Raw genomic sequence first — 12,948 nt, 5'->3', positions numbered from 1 at the left:
CCCGCGCAGGACCTCACCGTGGCCCCCTCACCTTGGCCTCGAAGCAGATGCCGTGCTGGAAGGCGTCCTCGTTGTGCAAGGGGATCCGCAGGTCGTGCCCATCATCCACAAGGTTGTACTTGGTTTTGCTGGGCATGGTGACCCGCGGTGGACCCGTTCCTCCTGAGGCGGCGGCGGCAGGAAGGGGCTGGCGAGACCCCGGGGAGGGGAGGCGGGAGGCGGGCGCGACGGCGCGTGGAGGAAGCACGGGCTGAGTGAGGGGCGCCGGGCTGGGGACGCCCTGGCCGCACCGGGGCCGCGGGAGCCGGGACACGAAGCGGCGCCGAGAGCCAGGCGGCGCAGATGCGGGCGACGCGAGCGGCGCTGTGGCCGCGCAATTCCTGCCGGCGAGGAGGGCGGCGGGCGAGGCGCCGCGGGAGTGGGCGGCGCGGCGCCCGGCCGGGGGAGGGGACGGAGGGCGCGCGGCCCCGAGGGGGACTGGGCGCGGCGTCGGCCCCGGAGCAGCGGCGAGGACGGCCCGGGACGAGGAAGAAAAGCCGGCGGCGGCGGCGGCGGCGGCGGCGGCGGCGGCGGCGGCGGCGGAGCGGGTTGCCTGTCACGGAGACGCCGGATCGGCCGCGGGCGAGCGCTCCTCCTGCGGGGCGGGCCCGGGCCGGCTCCTCCCGCGGGGCGCCGAGGCCCCGCCCGCCGCCGGGCCGCCCCCGCGCTGCCCGCCAAGCAGGTGAAAGTCCCCGCGAGCCCCGCGCCCGGCCGTGCCCGCGCCGCCTGCAGCCCGGCCCTGGGAACTTCGGCCTGGCGCCCGGAGGCCGGGGTCGGACGCAGCCGGGCTCAGTCCTGTTTTTGTTCGTTGCAGTCAAATTGTGAGCCGGGCTGCTAAGAGTTAGCAGCCGCAGCGCCTGGGCGTTTTTGTTTTTGTTTTTGTTTTTGGTGGTGGCGAGGGGCGGTGTGGATTGTTTTGGTTTTTATGTTTTAGCAGGAAGGCCCAAGTCCGGGCCCAAATATATCCAGATCATGAATTCTGAGTTTCATTTTGCTGCAGAATCAAGACTGCACCCAAATGGGGGACTATCGCAGGCGCATTTTGTTCCTTTGAGCAGTGATTTGTGACTTGTGTAATAGCGGGTGGAGGAGATGCCTTTTGGGATGGTTTTAATATTTAAAAGCCTACAGCCTTGTGGAAGTGGGGTAGGCAAAAAAGGATACCTAGGGACAAAAGAATCCAGAACCTTTTTATTCTGCTCCAACAACCTTCTGTACTGGGTATGGATACATGAGGTTCCAAGTTAATTCTGGCTGTTAGAGTATTCTTTCTATCTTACTAAGTGCTTGAGTTCAAGATGCCTGTTATTAAGAGACACATTCGCTTTTCTCCTTTACATCAAGAGTTTTTGAGAAAAGTTGCCTAATTATTTCAAACTTAAAAGAGATGGTATCATGGAAGGGTTATAAACTATACGTTCAGTTTCTTAACTGTGAAAAATGTGCAAATGAAGGGGCGGTAGGAGGAGTTAGTGACCAAATATTCAGTATCTGTCAAAACCCCATAGAGAGAGGTACATGACGGCTACGATTTCCTTAATATTACCCCAAAGTCACCAAAAGCAACCAAACAGGCCGGTGCCAAAGCCAGTCCACCCTGATGTCACTGAACAAATGGTCAGCTCCTGTTGAATTCACCTTAAACCCGCTTTTAATGCCCTGTAGGCACATCCACCCAAGGTTTGCAACTTGCAAACCAAACATTGATTGCTTGTTGTATAGGCAAGGCTTGGGGTCACCAGGAAGCATCGCAATGAAATTGTTTGCAAAAGGCATGTCTTCCTACATCATTTCTGTGATAAATTGATAGTATAAGAGAATGCTTTATTGCCATGATTGTGCTTCTCTTTTTGTCCCATAGTGCTAAAGTACAATTGTCCTTTCCTATGTATTGCCTACTCCCTATCTGCTGAAATTATGGGCCAAGATGCAGCATCTTCTGGGATTTGTCCTTAAATAAAAGCAAGCTGATGACTGGAACAAAGTAATCACATACATTATGCTGTACAGACTTTATTATATTCATAAATATTAGTAAGAGCCAAAAATAATTTGCACTGAGAAAAGGCACCGATAACCTTTTTATAGATACAGGACATGAAAGCCTAATCAGGCATGTTTGACTCTTTGAATGTCATGGGGGCTTTAGTATGCATCGTAATGCGCTCTCTGAGACCTGGCACAGGAACTCAACTTAAAGGCAAGACCTTAAGTAACTACTTCATTTCCATTTCATATCCTCGCCTGAATTTAAAAAGCCCTCTGACTCCAGCCAGCCTATTTTCTAGATTAACTTGGGTCCCACTGGACTGCTGAATTTACCAGAATTTCATATCTAACTCTGTAACACATTGTTTGCAGATCAGACACAAAATGCTGATGCCCCAAAGGTATTTCAGTGTCTGGTACAGAGATTACTATATAGTAGAAATCCAATAATTATTTATGAAATTGGGTAATAATAAATAGCTAATAGTCACTGAGCTTTCTCCATGTGTCAGGCCTTGCTCTTAGAGCCTTAGCTCAATCTTATTTAATATTCACAACAACCCTAAGGTTAGCCCCATTTTATGAAGAAACTGAGGCCCAGAGGGGTTCCATAACTTGCCCAAGGTCACACACTTAGAAAGGAAAGGAGCCAGAATTTGAATCCAATGCTGTGTCAAGAGGTGTTTCCATCATGGCCTGGATTGCCATAAAAGGCTTCTCATTGCAAATGAGATGCATATCAACTTCAGGGGCGATGGTTGATTTAGGTGTGTATTGTTGCTAAACTGTATTCATTGCATTTTAGTTAGATGAAATGTTCCAAAAAGGAGAGGCCTGTTCTCTGCTTTGGCCTCCATCTAGTGTAACGTCAGAGGCACTCAGACATAAAAACACCTTTTTTTCAGAAACAATGGGCAACTAAAGTTATTTCCTTCTATTAAGCAGTGATTTCAATCTTATTTTTGTACCTTTAAATATAATTGAATTTCACCCGCAGCATTTCCAAATCATCTATTTTTTTTGGAAAATGAAGTTTTATTTCTTCAAGTGAATGACAGGTACATGCATCATTTTCCAAATCTTTCTGTATTTTAAATATTGCATAATGCAATTTTAATCTGAAGTGCATTTCATTAACATATAAATTGCTAAAGCAGACAATACTTCCTGTGTTAAATTTCATTAAAACTTTATTTAAAAATGAATTGAGGGGGCCGGCCCCGTGGCCAAGTGGTTAAATTCGCGTGCTCAGCTTCAGTGGCCCAGGGTTCCGCCTGTTTGGATCCTGGGCGCAGACATGACATGGCTCATCAGGCCCTGCTGAGCATCCCACATGCCACAACTAGAAGGACCTACAACTGGAATATACAACTATGTACTGGGGGGCTTTGGGGAGAAGAAGAAGAAAAAAAGATTGACAACAGATGTTAGCTCAGGTGCCAATCTTCAAAAAGAAAGGAAGTGAAAAGAATCCTAAATCACAGAACTTTAGAACTGAAGTTACTCAGAGATCCTCTAATCCAGCTCCTTCATTATAAAGACAAAGAAATAGAAACCTGGAGAGATTGATTAATTTGCCTAGTCATCACTATAGAATAGAGCTCCTAACTCAGTAATCTTTTCATCACACAGCGATGCTTTATAAATAAGTTGACAGCAAACTGTATATGTAGCACATATTTGTAACTGAGGAAATTAATTGGCTTTTGGTCGTAAAATGCCTGCTGTGCTATGCTAAGCGCTTCCTGCGCATCGTCTCACTTGACTGTATGAGGTCGGTACTGTCAGTATTCCCACTTTACAGCTGAGGAGACTGAGGCTGAGAGAGGGAAGTAACTTGGGTAGCTCAACGCAATAAATCCTAGGAATCCCTGCTTGAGTATAACCAACGAAGAACAAGGACTTTGTCAGCTTTCTCAATACTGCTCAGATACACACATGGATAGAACTCACAACATCTTTGTGTAAATAATATTAAATATTAACAACATAATGATTTCCTCCCATGGCACCATTTTTACCTGACAGTGTCTCCCTGAGGCATACGGAGTTAGAAATTAGCCCATTTTACAAGGTGGTGATAAAGATATTAAGTGATTTCTTTGCAGAAAACAAAAAAGAAAAATAGCATCCTTTATCACTAATGGTCTCTACTCCAAGTTTGGCTTATTATGATCTTTTATCATGTAAGTAATAAAGCAATAATTTGAGATGTTTGCCCCATAAGAAAGCGTATTCTAAAAGGTATTGCATATTCTGATGCTGGCCTGCCTATTTTTTTCCCTTAATTGTAACTGACTCCCCCCACTTATGCCCTATACTAAAGGCAAGCCACAATTCCTATTGAGGCGTTTATTTCTGTTTTAAAGGTAAGCTTCTCTGTCTACAAAATTATGCATATTATGTTTTTATAAATTGAGTGTTCTTTCAAATTGACTTCCAAATGGGAATGCCTTTTGGGTTCCAATCTTTCCTCAACAGCTTGTGAGTGCAGACAAATTAGAGAAGGAAGGAAGCCAGTTGAGTGGGAAGCAGTCGCTGGGGCTCCTTTTGTACCTTTCCCCAACATCCCTGGACCAGAAAGGCAAACAAACCAACAGTATCACAGGTTATGGCCATTTTCAGAGGGTCTGCAGGCTACCTAACAGCTTTCTTTCCCCTGAAAAACTTGTGAGGAATTAGGAGATCTAGAGAAAGGAGCAAGGTCTGAAGAATTTTGTGTTGGAGAAAGAAGACTGGGTTTCTGACAGGGTTCGAGCTCCATTTCTCAAGGAGATTCTTCTAATAATCTCTCCTGGATAGTGTAAACATCCCCTGCTTTTCTAATTCAGAAGATTATTTTTCAAGTTAAAGTTAATAGTTGTGTTTCTTGGCCCTGCTTAATATTTCAGGCAAGAAATATTTATTGATTCGACAGCTTTTGGTCAAAAAGCCTTTTGGTCAAAGACAATAAGATCATATTTAACGCATATTCTTGCTGTAATTCCCAGAGGCAGCAGGGCAAATAACAGAGGTATACACCCTTAATGAGATGAACACCTTTAAGCACAGGAGGTAATCTAGGTATGATCTATGTATAAAAATCAAAGGCACCATTTGTAAGTGTCATGGGAGGTAAGGGAAAGAGAAAGATCGTAGGGACTGGCGTAGTCCCGAAAGACTTCAAGAAGGAGGTGAGGCTTGAGTTGGGCTTGAGAAAGAGGATTTTACTAACACAGCAGGAGGAAGGCAGAAGACATGGAGAATCTGCACAGTGCCTTCAGGGGACCGTGAGGAGGTAGGCTTATAGGCTAGAGCGTTCCTACTGGAGCGCAGTTGGTGATGAGCCTGGCAGCGAGTCTGGAGGCAGCAAGGGGATGCCTTCAACACCAGGCTGGGATGACTGCACTCCATGAGAAATGTTTGAACTGGGATGTGACCCAGGGTGCTAATTCAGAAAGATTACTCCCCTACCACCCCTCCCCCCCAAATAGAATAGAAAACAACGTATATTCCCTGACCCTTTTATTTAAGCTACAATTGAAAAATGTCTGGTGCTAAAGCAGACAATTGGATTTTCCATGTTCTAAGAGTATATAGTCTTTGCACTGTTCTCCTGTACCCGCAGATAAAGAGTGAAGAAAACAGATAAAGCTGCAACCAATTATGCCTCAGGATCATAGGTCCCAAGTACCTCCACTTTGCTCACTTCCACATGCTTTTTAATTCTTGCTTCCAGCCCACTTTTTGGGGCCTTTTTACTAGGGGACAATTTGACTATTAGTTATATGGTCCTTTGTTTGGTTTTGTTTGGTTTATTTGTTTGTTTGTTCATTTGTTTGAGTGCTCCATAATGGCAAAGAAGTTTAGCAGCTCTGCCAAAAATTGATTTTAAGGCCCCACTTTTACCCCTGCAACCTTAGATCTCTAGTCCTAAAACTGGGACTATTTTCATTAGTTATCTATTTAAATCCCAAAGTAAGCCCAGCTATTAAAGTTTAAGCTTGTCTGCTCAACTAAATCTATCCTGTCATTGTAATTGATTTTGGTTGCTCTTTATAAAACGCGCATTCTTAAGATAAGATGACAGGAGGGTTGTGAAAAGACTATGGAAACACTTGGAAATGCAATATAAGTAAATATTTTCAGATCTCTCTTTGGAGGTGTAAAGCTTTTAAGCAGCTTTGTTGCTGCTTAAAAAATAAGGCATCATCCAGACCCCCCACCAGTGTGTTTTGAAAAAAACCCCAAAAAAACAAGAAGAAGGGAAAATATAGATGTACAGTGAGTGCATCCAGGTGTGTTTGGGCATTTAATTTTCCCTGCCGGGTCCTGGATTGCCCACTTTGGGCTTTCTGTGTTCAGCAAGCTCAGTTTCAGTTACCCCAGACTTTGATTAGCATAACAGGTTCTTCTCACAGTACTGTAATGTTGTCTCTTGAACTACACACAAAGGGAGTGGCACAATATGCTTTTTAAAAATTACAAGCATTTCAGGATAACTAGCAAATTAAGTGTTGAGCGTTATCCAGATCCAGCTTTAGCAGTTTTCCATCATTAGTAACTGCCTCATTCCCTTCAAAGGTCTTGTAATCTCTTTTATAAATCCCTTGACATCACCAGCTGGCCCCTCTCCACACCACTCAGAGCATTTTTCCTGAAACAGTGCTGGAGGGGGCCTCAGAATTTTCCACCTCTCTGAGCAGCCGTGCTGTGCCATTCACTGGCCAAGGGAGGCCTCTGTAATTTGAACTCCATATACATGATAACACTTTAACTGCAGCCAAGTTTAATTCAGAACAAATGTTCCTCAAGTTCGTACCTTTTTGGAAAAGCAGCCCAGTCTACCAGCTAGAACAGTGACATGGTCAGGGTGAGGCTGGGGGTGGAGTGGAGTTTCTTAATGCAGATCTGACTGTCCGTACTAATGTGCTGGGCACATTACTAATGTGCTACCGTGGCCTAGTCATCTGCCTCCTTGTGGCCCGTGTCCATCCGTGAGACAGAGGCGTCATTCCTATCGCTGTCTATTGTGCATCCACCACATCTTCCAAGAAAAGTCCTTATCAAGCCTAATGGTGGAATGGCATATTAGTCAAATTTTCTGGTTAGTGGGAAGTTACCATGGATATCATGTTCACCTATGAGAATAAGAACAAGTCTATGATAAAAAGCATACTTCTGAACAGATATTTATACACCTGTGTTCGTAGCAGCATTATCACAATAGCCAAAAGGGAAACAGAGCTCAAATGTCCATTGACAGGTGAACGGATAAACAAAATGTGGTATATACATACAGTGGAATATTATTGAGCCATAAGGGAATGAAATTCTGATACATGCTACAACATGGATGAACCTTGAGGACGTTATGTAAGTAAGCCAGTCACAAAAGGACAAATAGTATATGATTCCATTCATACGGGGTGCCTAGAATAGGCAAATTTGTGGAGACAGAAAGTAGAATAGAGATTACCGGGGGTTGAAGGGAGGACGTATGAGGAGTTACAGTTTCATGGGTACAGAGTTTCTGTGTGGGATGATGACAAGTTCTGGAGATGGTTGTCCAGCAACAGGAATGTTCTTTTTTTTTAAAGATTTTTTTTAAAATTTTTCCTTTTTCTCTCCAAAGACCCCCCAGTACATAGGTGTGTATTTTCAGTTGTGGGTCCTTCTAGTTGTGGCATGTGGGATGCCGCCTCAGCATGTCTTGATGAGCGGTGCCATGTCTGCGCCCAGATTCAAACCTGCGAAACCTTGGGCCACTGAAGCGGCGTGAACTTAATCACTCAGCCATGGGGCTGGCCCCAGGAATGTTCTTAATGCCACTGAATTGTCCATTTCCAAATGGTTTAAATTGTTTTTGAAAAACATGTTTCTGAAGATATTGTAACACTTCTTTAAATGATGTATTTTGGTTTCTTGGAGGACTGCAGGGTCACTGCTACAAATATCAGTAACCTGATGAGCAGGAAATTTTCAATTAATCGGATGTTCTAATTGAGACTATCTTAAATCATCACACGTGGACTCCACCTATGAGCCTTCGAGGTTTTCTGGAGACCAGTTGGGATATTAAACAAACAGACAAAGAAAAAGGACACACTTTGGGATATTAGAATACCTGAAACCCCAATTGAGACCATCTCAGGTGCTCCCTCAAGGCAGTTTTTACAGTTATTTCCTTGGAAGTTTCGACAGATTTTAGAGCCTGAAAGGTTATATGAAACTACTTTCCATCTGAACATCAAGAGTAGGGTAAAAAGACTTACGTTTCCCAGCTATTGGGGATGGATGTTATTTCATTCAGCATGCATTTCCTGAGAGCCTACTGTGTGCCATTGTTGCGAGATACATGATTTATTCAACAGATTTTATTGGTTGCTGATGGTGTGTCCTGAGAACAGCTCAGAAGAGTACAAAGAGATAGATGAAATGATTCCCGATCTCGAGGAACTCACTTTGTTCCATCAAGGAGTTAAGACTGGTATTCAGGGAGTACAAAAATAAAGCAATAAAAGTGGCTCAAAGGGTATAAAAGTGATGCCACAGAGTTCAGAGTGAGAGAAATCACTCTGTATGGCAGCCAGGGATGGATGGGGGTGGGAGGTGAGAGGGGATCTAGAGAAAGCTTCATGGAGGAGGCAGTATATGAGCTTGGCATTAAAGGATTATGTTACTTCCATGGGCAAGATCCGAAAAGGGCATTGCAGGCAGAGGACACAGCCAGTCCGACTCTTGCTAACCATCACTTAATGTACTTGAGGCAGTAGTGCCCCTCCAGCCTCCTCTGCAGATGCATTTGGAGGTTACCTGAGACTTCTTTGTGGTCAGCCTGTGGGTCCTGCTCAATTGTCCACTGAGCTCTGCAGGCTCTCCCCAAATTAACCCAAAGGGCCTGGCCACAGAGGTTTACAAGGGGATGAGCTGGGCTTGCCAAGATCTGTCTGAGCTCAGACCTCCATCCTGTGGCTTTGTATCCTTGGGCCAGAAAAATGACAGGGGGTCCCAACAAAATACTTGTTATCCTGTTTTAGCCAAAAAGAGGAAAAGGAGATAGAAAAAGTAGTTACTTGTTTCAGGGTCACCATTCCTTATAGAAAAGAAAGACAGTGTAATGTTCTGTGCAGAGAATGAAACCCGAACTTATCCAGGGGCCTGTCTTACACATTTGTGCACGTACACATACATGCATACACTCATTTACACGATTTCCGGGGCAAGAAGTAATTGCTTCACCTCTGTTCTGTATTCACTCACACCCCGCACCACACCACAAGGCAAAAAGATAAAATCCTTTATTTTACAACACAAATCCCCCAGCAGTGGTTACATATTGACATTTGACAGTTATTCTGATAGTACATGTTTTTTTTTGAGGTATCCTTCTTTAGAGAGAAGATGGGCCTGCCCCCCACCCGCACCCCCGAGGAGGGGAGAAGAATGCATTCATAATGATCTCCTGCACATGCTAGGAGGTGCCTGGCACTTTCACTGACTTTATCTCATATGATCCTCACAACAACTCTGGAGGCTGGGGATCACTGACTCTACTTGTAACTAAGAACTAAGACTTCAGACTCATGCCTATCTGTTGCAAATTCCACATGGCATCCAAGTGTGGGAAAAGATGTAGGAAGAGGAAAACTTTTCCAAATGTACAATTTTGCCCAAAGTTGACCTGATGCATGTGTGTATATATGTGAACACACATCCACACAGCTGTAGCAAAGACTTATGAGTATGGGCTCAGCTGTCACACTGCCTGAGTTTAAATCCTGGCCCCATCACTTATAAACTCTGAAAATTTGGTAAGATAATTCAGCTCTCTGTGCCTTCATTTCCCCATCTGTAAAATGGAAACAATAATGGTATATCTATGTTTGAGATATGCTTCAAAGTAATATGGGATGGAGGACTTAGGTGGGGCTATAGATGAAACAAGATTGGCCATGAGTTGATAATTGTTGATGAGTTGATAATTGTACATCGAGGTTCATTGTACTTTTTTTGTCTTCTTTTCTATATGTTTGGAATTTTCCATTAAATAAAAGCAAAAAGTTTTAAGCACTGTTATTCACAAGAGCCAAAAGGTAGAAAGAACCCAAATATCTATCAAAAGATGAACAGGTAAGCAAAATGTAGTATATACATACAATGGAACATTATTCAACTTTAAAAAAAAAGGAGTGAAATTCTGGGGGCCGGCCCGTGACCTAGTGGTTAAGTTCAGTGCACTTCTCTTAGGTGGCCCAGGTTCATGGGTTTGAATCTTCAGCACAGACCTACACCACTCATCAAGCCTTGCTGTTGCAGTAACCCACATACAAAATAGAGGAAGATTGGCACAGATGTTAGCTCAGGGTGAATCTTCCTCACCAAAAGAAAACACAAACAAACAAAAAAAGGAATGAGATTCTGCCACATGCTACAACATGGATGAACTTTGAGGAATTATGTTAAGTGAAATAAGCCAGTCCCAAAAGGACAAATATTGCGTGACTCCACCTATATAAGATACCCAGAATAGACAAATTTATAGAGACAGGAAGTAGAACAGAGATTGCCAGGGGCCGGGAGGAGAGAGTAATGGGGAATTATATTTTAACGGGTACATTGTTTCTGTTTGGGATGATGGAAAGGTTCTGGAGATGGGGCATGGTAGTGATTACATAATGCTGTGAATGTACTTAATGCCATTGAATTGTACACTTAAAAATGGAGAAGGTAAATTTTACGCTATATGTATTTTACCGCAATAAAAAAAATAAAACTTTGAAAATGATGAGATCATGCGTGTGAAGTGCTTGTGGTTCCAGGCACTCTCAATAGAAATTTTGAACTCTCAATAAATATTCATTATCATTCTCAGATGCACATCACAGTGGCTCTTGTGGTGCACTGAGACAAGACAACCCATCTAGCCTTTCAGAGATGTGTTTTGGGACTGTGTTGTCTCGTCTGACCCCCAGGAGTTTTCCTCCAGACTCTGCGTCCACACCTGTGCCTGTCTGTATTGCCTGGACCTACGACCATGGCATCGGGATTTCTTGGCACCAGGGAGGCATTCATGGCCTTGTGGGCTACAAAGCAATAAAGTTTTCTTGTCACCACTGCTTTCTGTCAACTAAGTTGTGGGTCACCATGGCAAAATAGAAGTAGGTCTCCTGTGCTAATATACAGAATGAGCAGAAAATTTGCAGGAACCTCGCCATGTCTCCTCCCAGCCCAGTACAAAAGGTGATTTATGCAGACCAGACCAGGCTTAGGGGTGGCAATGCAAGGATTCAGGCCACACACGGATGCTCTTGAGCCCACTCAGAAACTTACTTCCCTACCACCTGCAGTCACCCAGTAGAAGTGGTTCCGGCAAGCCTGCAGGGGTCTCCAAAAACCCACCAAGCAAGAATAGTAATAATCCTGGTGCTCTGGGTACACACACACCACCTCTGTCTGTTGTGATAAAAATAGTTTATTTTCTTACCATGCCCGTATAGTTTGCAAAGCCCTTTTGTTTACATCATCTCACCTAATCCTCATGCGAACCTTCTGAGGCAGGTTTGAGTATGGTTCCCATTGTGCAGGTAAGGAAACTAGGGATCAGTCAGGGAGGTCATGGGGTTTTCCCAAGATCATATAAGCATAAGCAGTGGAGCCAGGCCTGAAGGCCAGCCCTCCATGCCTACCCACGCCTTCTGTGCATTCTTTCCCTTTAGTCCTTGACTCTCTACCCCGTTCCACTGTAGACCTATCTGCCAGTGGCTCCCTTGATGGAAGGGGTTTTCTGGAAAGAGGCAAAGCCAAGAGCAAAGGCAGGGTGCTTGCCTTCCTTGCCTTCTTTATGGCTCCTCGGGAGAGTGGGGAACTCTAATTGGGAGGGCAGTGCCCTCTCAGAAAGGCGTCCAGGGATCCACTGCCGTGATGCCTCTTGCTAAGTAATCCTCTTCCCCACACTGCCATCTTGCTTTACTGACCTATGTCCCACATGACATCCCTGCAAGACGAGGAGTGAAATGTTTGATATCGCCCCCAACAGAGTGATAATATGTTTTTCCCTGCATTCAGAACATCTCATGCTGCCTCTACTTCTCCCTCTGGCATTTGCAACATAAGACACCACCTTTCCCCATTCCCCACTCGCCACAGTCTCTTTAGAGTCCTTTGGGACAGCCTGGACTCTGAGTTTAACCCACATACGAGCACCACTTGGGACAGTGGACTGAACCCCATTGACCAGCCACTGTGTTCTCTCTGCTCAGGAGCGAGAGACTGACACTCTGAAGAGCTGTGCGTGGATCAGAATTGCCTTTACTATCCTCACAGCCAAGACTCTCCCACTCAGTGCTCACTCTTTCATTCATTCATTGACTCATTCATTCATTTATTTAGGAACAATGCTACATATGTGCATTTCATCTCCCTACCCCAATGAGTTGGTGTGAACCAAAATATCATGCACAACCCGAGTGTGGAAATGACTTGTCTAGGAAAGCTCATCTGTGCCTCAGAGTACTATCGAGATGACCACCCATGTTTCAGCCAGGCTGGTGAGGGATACTGAACACTACCGAGCAGGTCTGGGTTATACTGTGCTTCATGGCTGTTATTTCATACACAGCTGGATAAGTGGGGATGGTTACAGAAAGGTTACCCGATCTTCCTCGAGATCCTGCTCCTAGCATGGCCAGGATCCTGGATTAGGGAGACCTCATGAGATTTCCAACCCCAATTTATCTCCTGAGCTTCATTCTCCTCCCTTGTCATTCAGCTCTGACATTACTGCCATCCCAGCCATCTTGCCATGCCTGCTCCTGGTCACACTGAGGTCTGGGACCAGGACAGGGACATTTTCAAAGGTTCCAGGAAATGAGAATCCGTGCTGTTCTATCATTTCCCATTTTTTCTTACTCAGAGCAATTTAAAGCTCTAAAGCTGGAA

The 12,948-nt window shown here is 44.7% G+C and overlaps 1 protein-coding gene and 1 long non-coding RNA gene across 6 annotated transcripts in view; one reads left to right on the top strand and one right to left on the bottom strand.

Annotated features, from left to right (window-relative positions):
- LOC138924041 (putative neuroblastoma breakpoint family member 5) overlaps positions 1-638 on the bottom strand; it is an 81,833-nt gene extending 81,195 nt beyond the window's left edge. For 4 of the 5 annotated variants that reach the window (XR_011438586.1, XM_070266794.1, XM_070266789.1 and 1 more), the window contains exon 1: positions 32-638. The gene's annotated coding sequence lies outside the window, so the exon portion shown is untranslated. The remainder of the gene's footprint in view (positions 1-31) is intronic. The other variant, XM_070266792.1, reaches the window with a different exon arrangement.
- Positions 1-12,948, top strand: part of LOC138915075 (uncharacterized) — a 170,896-nt gene that overhangs the window by 110,379 nt on the left and 47,569 nt on the right. The window lies entirely within an intron of this gene.

Source organism: Equus caballus, chromosome 5, assembly GCF_041296265.1.
Source record: "Equus caballus isolate H_3958 breed thoroughbred chromosome 5, TB-T2T, whole genome shotgun sequence".
Lineage (NCBI taxonomy): Eukaryota > Metazoa > Chordata > Mammalia > Perissodactyla > Equidae > Equus > Equus caballus.
The sequence above is the reverse complement of the archived record's forward strand: the minus strand, read 5'-3'. Positions and strand labels throughout refer to the sequence as shown.